Source organism: Mercenaria mercenaria, chromosome 1 (assembly GCF_021730395.1).
Source record: "Mercenaria mercenaria strain notata chromosome 1, MADL_Memer_1, whole genome shotgun sequence".
Taxonomy (NCBI): domain Eukaryota; kingdom Metazoa; phylum Mollusca; class Bivalvia; order Venerida; family Veneridae; genus Mercenaria; species Mercenaria mercenaria.
This window is the reverse complement of record NC_069361.1, coordinates 97,189,518-97,199,888: the sequence shown is the minus strand read 5'-3', so window position 1 is coordinate 97,199,888 and position 10,371 is coordinate 97,189,518.

Genomic DNA, 10,371 nt, shown 5'->3' with positions numbered 1-10,371 from the left:
ATACATTATTTTTTCTCAAAAACTGCATATTGGTAGCCTAAGGATTGCTTATTTCTAGTAGTTAGAGATTTAGCAGTTTAAACGTGTGATTTGTATGCAGATCAGAGTAGAAAATGACAAAACGGCAAAATTATGCTACAGTTATGATAACTGATTGATACGGTACCTAAATTAGGTCCAATGGGTTGCAACACTTTCTCAAGCATGTTTAAAAAATAATTTCTACCCTTTAATAAAATATATCTCCAAATACGCGTCGAGAAGCACCAGAGGAGCTCTGGGCTACTTCACAATTTGAATGTTATTTTTTTGGGCCCTGAAGGGTGTTTCTCTTGTTGTTGGTATTGAGTAAATGCGTTTTAGGTTCTTAAGGATGGCATTTACGAGTATATACAAGAGCATTTTTGTGTTTTACATTGTTCTCGGTGCTTCCGAAGGATCTACTTATCAAATTTTATTTACTTCGCAACAGCGGGTTTTAAGCTTCACCTTGCACACACAAACAACACTCGCACACAAAATAAACACACAAGGACAAAACAAACAAATACAGGAACACAGTGGGGCACCGCCTTGGAACGGTCAGTGGCAAAACCACCACTGGGGAGTTTAAACCGGTTTATGGTGCACCTAACCTCACTCTTACCCCCACCATGTTCCAAAGTCACAAGAGAGTGTATGTTAGGGTTTCACCTGGCGGCGATAACTTAATTTTACACTGTCCTGTGACTTTGTAAATCAGTGAGTGAGTGAGTTGGGTTTTTACGGCGAATCGGCACAAAATTGTCCTATATCGCCGAGAAGAAGTTATATTGAAAACGCCAATTGTAAAGCATACCTAAAATCATTTATGCAAACACGTAAAGCATATCTAAATTTATTTATGTAAAAGTGTAAAGCCTATTTAAATAATTCATGTAAAAATGTATATACCTATGTGTTAAAATGTCATATCTAAATAATTCATGTAAAAAGTATATACCTGTGTATACTATGTGTTAAAATGTCAGTTGCAAACATAATAATATTGCAAAAGATGTGAATAAAAATTTTAAAAGTTCAGATTTTTTTTTATATATTCCTATCTGCTTTAAAAAGAGATAAACTATTTCCGACTGAAACTTTTTCAAATATTGAACGTTTTATAGGCTAAGAGAAATAGGTTATTACGTTCAACTAAATCCAACAGAAACTTTCTCTACACCAATAATAAGTACATGCATGTAGGTACAACATACAAATAGTCCTCAAAGAAATTTTCATTCTACATGTAGAAAATACAATTTCAAATTTTGATGATTTTCCAAAAATAAATTATGTACCCTATCGTTCACCATACTACAACCGGTGTCAAGGTAAAAAAAATCTAAAAATTCAGTTGCAAAATCGTGAGCGATATTTATTGATATTCTAGGACTTAGGATCGGATATTCTTTGAAAAGGTAGGGACCTATTAATATTTGTTTCTGATTTTTCAATTCCTAGTAAATATCTTGGTTTAAACACGTTTATGTATGTAAACAACAGCGAGAAAAGGCCTACTGGCTGTTATTCGAGAAGAAATATGTTTTAACCTTAAAATTAAATTAAATCAGAGTAAAGAAGTGTTTATTCATCTAAAACTAACATCAATTTCACTTGATTTACAAGTTTACAATCATCACGGTAGAGGTCATCGTGACCGGAAGTGAAAAAAATGTTCAGATAAATACATGTATTTGTCGTAATTACAGTTCAACGGTGTATAATGTTAAGAAATCCAAACATTAGCCATAACGAAAAAGATTCCAATAAGGATATGCATGATTTTATCTAAATTTAAGTCGGAAATTGCAAAAAATCGCGAAAACGGTGACGCAATATCAATTTCTTTTTCTACCGAAGCGCATAAGGGACAAAACTCGTCAAAAATTCGTATTTTTTTTTTTTTGCAATATAATGCATAATCAATGCTTTAATCGTATAAAATGATATTTTTTGATGTCTTTGCAACATTCCATCTCAGTTTGCATAAGAATTGTTTTAAATTAGTTCCATTTATTTCATTTCAGCTTCATGGTATAGTGTTAGAAGGCATTGATAAATGATGGTAAACCAGGTTATTGGAACATTATCAATATCGGGTCTGAAATATGAGGTCATTTTGGTATAATTAGATATAAAATAATACTACTTACAAATAATTTTCAGTTTTGAACAGAAAACAAATAAGCAGTGTACAGTGATATTACAATGCTTTGTAAGCAGCCCTTTACAAAATGATTCCAGTAAGGATATGTATGACTTTATCTGATTTTAAATTGGAAAAGAATCGCGAAAATTGGGTGATACATTTTCAATTTCTTTTTCTACGGAAGCACACAAGGAACAAAACTCAGCTTCATTGTATAGTGGAGAAGGCATTAGTAAATGGTGGTAAACCAGGTGTTTGCAGCATTATTCAATATTGGGCCTGAAATATGAGGTAATTTATTAGTATGTACTGCGTTTTGAAGCAAAGTCCACACAGTCGATTAAAACATGATTAATAGTTAGCGGTTTTTGACATGGTACACATTCGGGTTGATCTTTATTCAAAAGATAAGAATGATGAATGAGTCAAACGGGTATGACCTATTCGACAAGGAGAAAGAACAACTTCCTCTCTGCAAAAATATCTGTTCCCTTGGTGCCAGTCCCCTAGAGAAGGTTTAATATTGTGAAGTTTATTGAGTGAAGCATCGTTCAAAAACGATTGCTTTTTAGGCAAGAGGGCCATGATGGCCCTATATCGCTCACCTGTTATCATTGCACTTGAGGACAAGAAGGTCCTCAGAAAAAATATCTAAGTCCAAAAGACAGGAACAACAAAGGGAATAAATTTAACCATAAAGAAAAAAAAAATCTTAAAAGGTACAGATACGTCAAAATACACCTAAAAATTGGAGGTACCATCCATGTTGTACCACAGAAAAGTGGTCTCGGTTTTACCCTACGGCCAATAATAAAAAAGTTACTAAAATAAGCTATTTATAGTAACGTAAAAGGGAAGTAGTTAAAAGAAAATTATTGTAAGTGAACAAAAGAAGGATCTGCCAAATAAATCTGTTGACATAAATGAAATTTCAGATCAGTATCTTCATTAGTTACGGAGATATACCCATTTATTTTGAAATAAAGGGAGGTAATTTGACATAAAATCAGTCCATAGTTATCTACCCTGATTGGCTTAGTCCAACTAATGACAATAATGAAATTTCAAATAAGTACTTACTGATATAAATCCATTTTGATTACAATCAGGGGAGGTAATCAGATATAAAATAACTCTGGAACCTACGATTGGATCTGATTTGTCATGGAATCCAAGATTTATTGTTGTTGAAGATATTTTGGAAGTTTGAATCAAATAAAACCATAAATGAAGTCTCTATATGGCTGCAAAAGCCAAAATAGCTAATTTTGACCTTTAAGGGGCCATAACTCTGGAACCCATGATGGAATCTCGCCAGTTCAAGAAAGGAACCAAGATCTTGGGGTGATACAAGTTGTGTGCAAGTTTGGTTAAAATCAAATCATAAATGAAGCTGCTATTGTGCAGACAAGGTCAAAATAGCTAATTTTGGCCCCTTCAGGGGCAATACCTCTGGAACCCATAAGGAATCTGGCCAGTTCAAGAAAGAAACCAAGATCTTATGGTGATACAAGTTGTGTGCCAGTTTAGTAAAAATCAAATCGTAAATAAAGCTGCTATTGTGCAGACAAGGTCAAAATAGCTAATTTTGGCCTTTTCTGGGACCATAACTATGAAACCCATAATCGGATCTGGCCAGTTCAAGAAAGGAACTGAGATCTTATGGTGATACAAGTTGTGTGCAAGTTTGGTTAAAATAAAATCATAAATGAAACCACTATCGTGCAGACAAGAAATTGTTGACGGACGGACGGACTGACGACGACGATGGGTGATCACAAAAGCTCACCTTGTCACTATGTGACAGATGAGCTAATAAAATGTATTTATTTGGCCTAAAATCGGTATGTAGTAATTTCAAATTAGATTGTGATAATCAGGGCTGTTATATTTCGATCTTCTTAGATCGTTCAGCAAGACTTTTATGTCGTGTTATTGGTAGTTCAGTTTCTCAGGATGAAAATTTCGGCCTGTTAGGTTCCAATATTCCCGCTTTCATAGCTTTGGGTATGGTATAATCACCCCTTGGATATGGTGCCTGCTTTTTAATCTTGTCTGTTGACAGTTCCTGTGATATGCAGGCTCCTTAACCTAAGATCTCCTTTCTATATTTCAGTTTGTTTAGTTCTGCCCATTGTTATCTCGTTTAGGGCAAACTCATTATTTTAACTGGGGACCATACGCCGCTTTTCATGTTCCATGTGCATTGCCGTATGAACAAATCTGCGGATGTCTGTACTTTTAGCATGTGTAAATGTTGAGTTCTGAGGGACTAGAGAGCGTGGACGGTAGCATGCATTTCCACTACCGTCCACGAACAGGCTCAATCAAACTAAACCTGCAACATTTTCGTTTCTGTAGTGTTGAGCGACCTGTGGAGTTTCCACTTTTTATACACCCTAAGTATTATCTTGTACCCCTCGGTGTCCGTCCGTCTGCCCGTTAGCAATTTCGTGTCCGCTCTGTAACTCTTGAACCCCTTCAAAGAAACTTGACACAAATGTTTACCATACCAAGACGACTTGCAGAGCGCATGTTTTGGATGTCTCGCTTCAAGTCAAGCTCACACTTAAGGGTCAAATGTCATATCAGTTTGTTTCGTGTCCGCTCTGTAACTCTTGAACTGCTTGAAGGATTTCAAAGACACTTGGCTAAAGTGTTCACCACACCGAGACGACGTGCAGAGCGCATGTTTTGGATGACTCACTTCAAGGTCAAGGTCACAGGGGTCAAAGGTTATTGATGACTTTGCTTCCTGTATATTGCTCAGCATTGCAGTGCTCTTGTTTTTATTTGGCAGATCCCTTTTTTATTCACTTTAAATATTTATTTAATTACTTCCCTTTTATGTTACTATAAATAGCTTATTTTGAAACTTTTATTATTGGCCGTAGGGAAAATAGAGACAACTTTCTGTGGTACAACATGGATGGTACCTCTAATTTTTAGGTGTATTTTGACATACCTGCATCTGTTAAGGTTTTTTTTTTTTGTGGACTTCCTTGTGTTCCTATCTTTTGGACTTCAAAAGTAAAGTTCTTTAAATTTTGCTCCCATCCTTTGATGTAAAAAACAAAGACAAATATCAAACAGGGAATGCCACGTACCAAAAACGCAGCCTCCCTAAAACGAAACCCATAGCACACAGACGCGTACACCACAAACACACACACCTATTGCCCTGCTTGGCGGAGCTCTTGTTCTGTTTTGGAACATGGTGGGGGCAAGAACGAAGTTCACCATAAACTGGTTTAAGTTCCCCAGTGTTGGTTTTGCCACTGACCGTTTAAAGGCGGTGCCACACTGTGTTCCTGTGTCCTTTTGTTTGCTTTATTGATCGTGTGCGCGTCCGCGTGCTGGGTTTGCGTTTGGGAAGGCTGCAGTTTTAGAATATTTTTCCTTGTTTTTGCTACGGCAGCACGCCCCTGAATCTTTCTAACTGGTTCACATATCCAAAATACGCCCGCCATCAAACTTGGCCTAATTCAAGGGCCATAATCCAAGAGTGTCTAGGGCGATTTTGCTGGTTATCGAATTTGGCAGAGATATTATGCCCACAAACATTGTCAGCAAGTTTGGTGAAGATCGGTTGAAAACTGTTTGACTTAGAGGGTGGACAAGGCTCAATTCGCAGATTTTGAGTAATTCAAGGGCCATAATCCATGAGTACTTGGGGCGAATTTGGCTGGTTATCTAATTTGGATTAGATGCCCACAAACATTATCTGCATGTTTGTGGAAGATCGGATGAAATCTGTTGGACTTAAAGAGTGTTAAGTGCTGTGTGGCGGCCAGTCGCCCCGACTTCATCTCAGTGTTGTTATATTTTCTGGTCCTTCGGAATCATTGATTTCAACTAATCTAGATTTGAAAATTGAATACTACTTAAGCCGGTGCTAGGGGACGTGGGCAATGTTGCATTTTCTATTACTGCTCATGAACAGACTCAACCAAACCGAGTCTGCAATTTTCACTGTTTGCATTGTTCTCGGTGCTTCAGAGGGATCTACTTTCCAGATTTATATATATATTAGAAAACGGACAATGCTAAATTTGAAGTTTTTTTTCGAGGAATTCAAGGGCCATAATCCAAGAGTGCCTGGGGCGATTTGGCTGGTTATCGAACTTGGCCTAGACATTATGCCCATAAACATTGTCACCAAGTTGGTGATGATCGGTTGAAAACGTTTTTACTTAAGAGAGCGGACAATAAAATCTGGAATGTAGATCCCTCGGAAGCATCGAGAACAAGGCAAACAGTGAAAATTGCAGACTCGGTTTGATTGAGTCTGTTCATGAGCAGTAATGTAAAATGCAACACTGCTCACGCCCCCTAGCACAAGGCTAAATACGCAATTTTTCGATTAATTCAAGGGCAATAATCCAGTAGTGCCTGGGGCGATTTGGCTGGTTATCGAACTTGGCTGAAAAATGCCCACAAACATTGTCACTAAGTTTGGTGAATTCGGATGAAAACTATTAAGAGAGCGGAAAAGGCTAAATTCGCATTTTTTTGCGCGTAATTCAAAGACGATAATCCAAGAGTGACTACGGCGATTTGGCTGGTTATCAAAGTCGGCCGAGATATTATGCCAATAAACATTGTCATAAAAAAAAGCAAAGAAAAATATCAAATGGGGAATGCCACGCACCAAAAATGCAGCCTCCCCAAAACGAAACCCCCAGCACGCAGACGCGCGCACCACACACACACACACACACACACACACTCACACCCAAAGCCAACACATAAGGACAAAACGAACAACACACTCGCACACAAAGCCAACACATAAGACGAAACGAACAAACAAAGGAACACAGTGGGGCACCGCCTTGGAACGGTCAGTGGCAAAAACACCACTGGGGAGCTTAAACCGGTTTATGGTGCACCTAACCTCACTCTTACCCCCACCATGTTCCAAAGACATGGGACAGTGTAAATAAAAGTAATCCCCTCCAGGTGAATCTCTTACACACGTAATGGAAACAAAAAGGTATGGCATGTAAAACACAAAAATGCTCGTGTATAAATATATAAAAAACAAACCTTAAGAACCAAAAACGTATGTACTCAATGCCTTTTCAGAAGACAGAGCAACAAGAGAAACACCCTTAAGGGCCCGACGAAACAGGCCAGCAGACAAATATCAAAACAGTTCAGTCCTGGTAGGATTTAAAATCTGTTTATCATAGAGTCCTCCCCCCTCTTCCGTCAGACGCAATCAAAGAGGGAAGCGTAGTGTCCAACTGTAAACGGGTTGAACACTAAACAGGCGGTATGTCTCAAAACAGTTGGGTCGTAACCTCTTTTAATAAAACGTTGGATAATCTTTCCAAATACATTTGGAAAATTACCGTGACCCAAGATCTTACGACGTTTGTAAACCACATCCCCATAAAAAGTTTGTAGAAGATCAGATGAAAATTATTCATTTTGAGAGAGCGGACATGCTTTTGGACGCCAACCGCCACCGGTGTTCACATAATACACCCCGCTCTTTCAGAGACGGGCATGTAAAAAGTGGAAACTCCACAGGTCGCTCAACACGACAAAATCAAAAATGTTGCAGGCTCGGTTGGGTGCGCACCATAAACCGGTTTAAGCTCCCAAGTGGTGTTTTTGCCACTGACCGTTCCAAGGCGGTGTCCCACTGTGTTCCTTTGTTTGTTCGTTTTGTCCTGAGTGTGTTTGTGAGTGGTGTGCACGTCTACTTGCTGTGGGTTTCGTTTTGTGGAGGCTGCGTTTTTGATACGTGGCATTCCTCGTTTGATGTTTGTCTTTGTTTTTGTTTGAGCATGTTCATGGGTAGTGGAAATTGATGCTACCGTCCACATCCTATAGCCATGTGTTCGTTCATCACGGCATACGTTGAGTTAGCGTACTGTTTAATTTTTCAGCTTGATCACTTCGGCCTGGGTGGTTCCAATACTCCCGTTTTCATAGCGTTGGGTATGTATTATCACCCCTTGGATATGGTACATGCATTTTAATTTTGTCTTTTGGCAGTTCCTGTGATATGCAGGCTCCAGATCCCATTTCTAAATCCCAGTTGTTTTTGCTTCCTCGTTTATAATATCTGCTTTCCATGGAATTACATGCATGTGTATAATTGAATATAATCTGTAATGTAGATCCCTTGGAAGCACCGAGAACAAGGCAAATAGTAAAAATTGAAGACTCGGTTTGATTATGTATGTTTATGAGCAGTAATGGAAAATGCAACACTGCACTGCCCACGCCCCCTACGAATGTGTCTAAAGTTTTTTTTGTACTCGTTACACGAGTTAGTTCTAATGAGTTATGCTCGACCTGGGGCTAGACAGCGTGGACGGTAGCTGCATTTCCACTACCGTCCATGAACAGGCACAATCAAACCCGAGCCTGCAATATTTTCGTTTCTGTCGTGTCGAGCGCCCTGTGAGTTTCCACTTCCTACTACTGTTTGCAGATCAAATTGCCCCTTCAACTTTTATCAAATCGATAGAGTTGCACGTTTACGTCACAAAAACTGTGAAGCTGAAGCTATTTTTGGAGTAATCCTGACAGGTTAACCCCGCCTATTCATTCACCTTCTCGTGAAAGTTTTTTTAATGATCTTGACGTCACACAAAGCGCGCGCTCTGACTCTATCTTTGAAGTATTAAAGAGGTTACGACCCAACTTTTTTGAGACATACCGCATGCACTGTGGGGAACCCACGTGACCAGATGGTAAGGTACGGAGCCTGAAATGACAACAAATCGGCTCGATTCGGGTACGAAAATCTTGCCGTAACTTTCTTAATACTTGACGGATTTTCTTAAAATAAAGACGAACGCCTTCCCCTATTAAAGGCAGATACTCGGTGCTGTTAAGAATCCAGAAAAAAAAAGATATTTTTTGCAAAAAGTGTAACGGCGCATTTCGTTGATCACAAATTGCTGTGCTATGGCACGGAGCATTTCACTTAAAGATGCTCTAATTGATTTGCAAATCATCTTCAGGCCTTAATTCGTTAGTCATTATGTGGCTTTCCCGATTTTAGACTGATGAGCGAAATTTTTCTGGATAATATCGGTGCTTGTCGCCATGGCCTGACAAAAACAGAAGCGCTATGGTCCGAAGCACTTTTGGGAAATTCTATGGCCCGGAGCAATATTAAAACGCTCCATCCTCTTTGCTGAATATTTCATGCTTTTACTCACGGCTTGTCATTATTATACAGTAGATTATTAATAGCTTGAACTCGCTTATCTCAACATTATGGAAATTTCGAGGAAATTTTCAAGTTCCGTCTCGGAAACACTTGTTTAAGATATAATTTAGAACGGAATTTAGGTTATCTCTAAGTAAAACACAGGATCCCTTGGAATTTGAAGCACGTGATTTCAGCTTTAGTTACAGAAATGCGTCTTTAAAAATGTAAAAACTATTCTATGTGCTTGTAATTTCATTTTCAGGTTCAGTCAATAATGAGGAGCCGAAGGCCGGCGAAGTTATCTTTAAGTGCTTTCGACTGGCGTCGACAATGATATCCAGAAGTAGAAATTTTGGCCGAATTCAATTGAAGAAAGTTTAAAATACTTGGAATATATTGTGAAAACGCCAACAATAAAACTATTTAAAAGTGGCTCCAATACATTTTCTTCTCACTCACGAAAGGTCTAAAGAAAAAAGGGCTCACGGATCGCCATATAAGTGGACGCCGAGTAGATAAGTTCCATGAACAAAAGAATTATACATTCTAGTCCTTTCAAAATTAGTCCTAGCCGTTCCTCAAACAAACCACTGGTATGTTTACCAGATATTTCTTCAAAGGCAACACCCTCTCAAAAACAAGGAAATCTCTATTCAGTGCTTTTACTGAAAAGCAGAACAACAGCTGTATTTTTTGTTGGATTTAACGTCGCACCGACACATGGATAACAGCTGTAACGACATATTGAATGAAAACTTGTGTACATTTTTTGACGATGAGTATAAAAATGAGATTGCCGACAACATTGAAAATATTTTATCAATAGGTCTCAGACAGCTAAAAGAATGTGACTTAGATGAAGTGATGTTAAACTTCTTCATGGAACTTTCCCCTAGACAATACCGCCTTTCAACTTTTTACAGACGTTGTAAAATGGTAAAGTTTACAAACAGCAGTGACATGCGCTATTCTAAGAAAAAAGTATTATATTGTTCTGGAATTCAGGCTATTTGGTGGG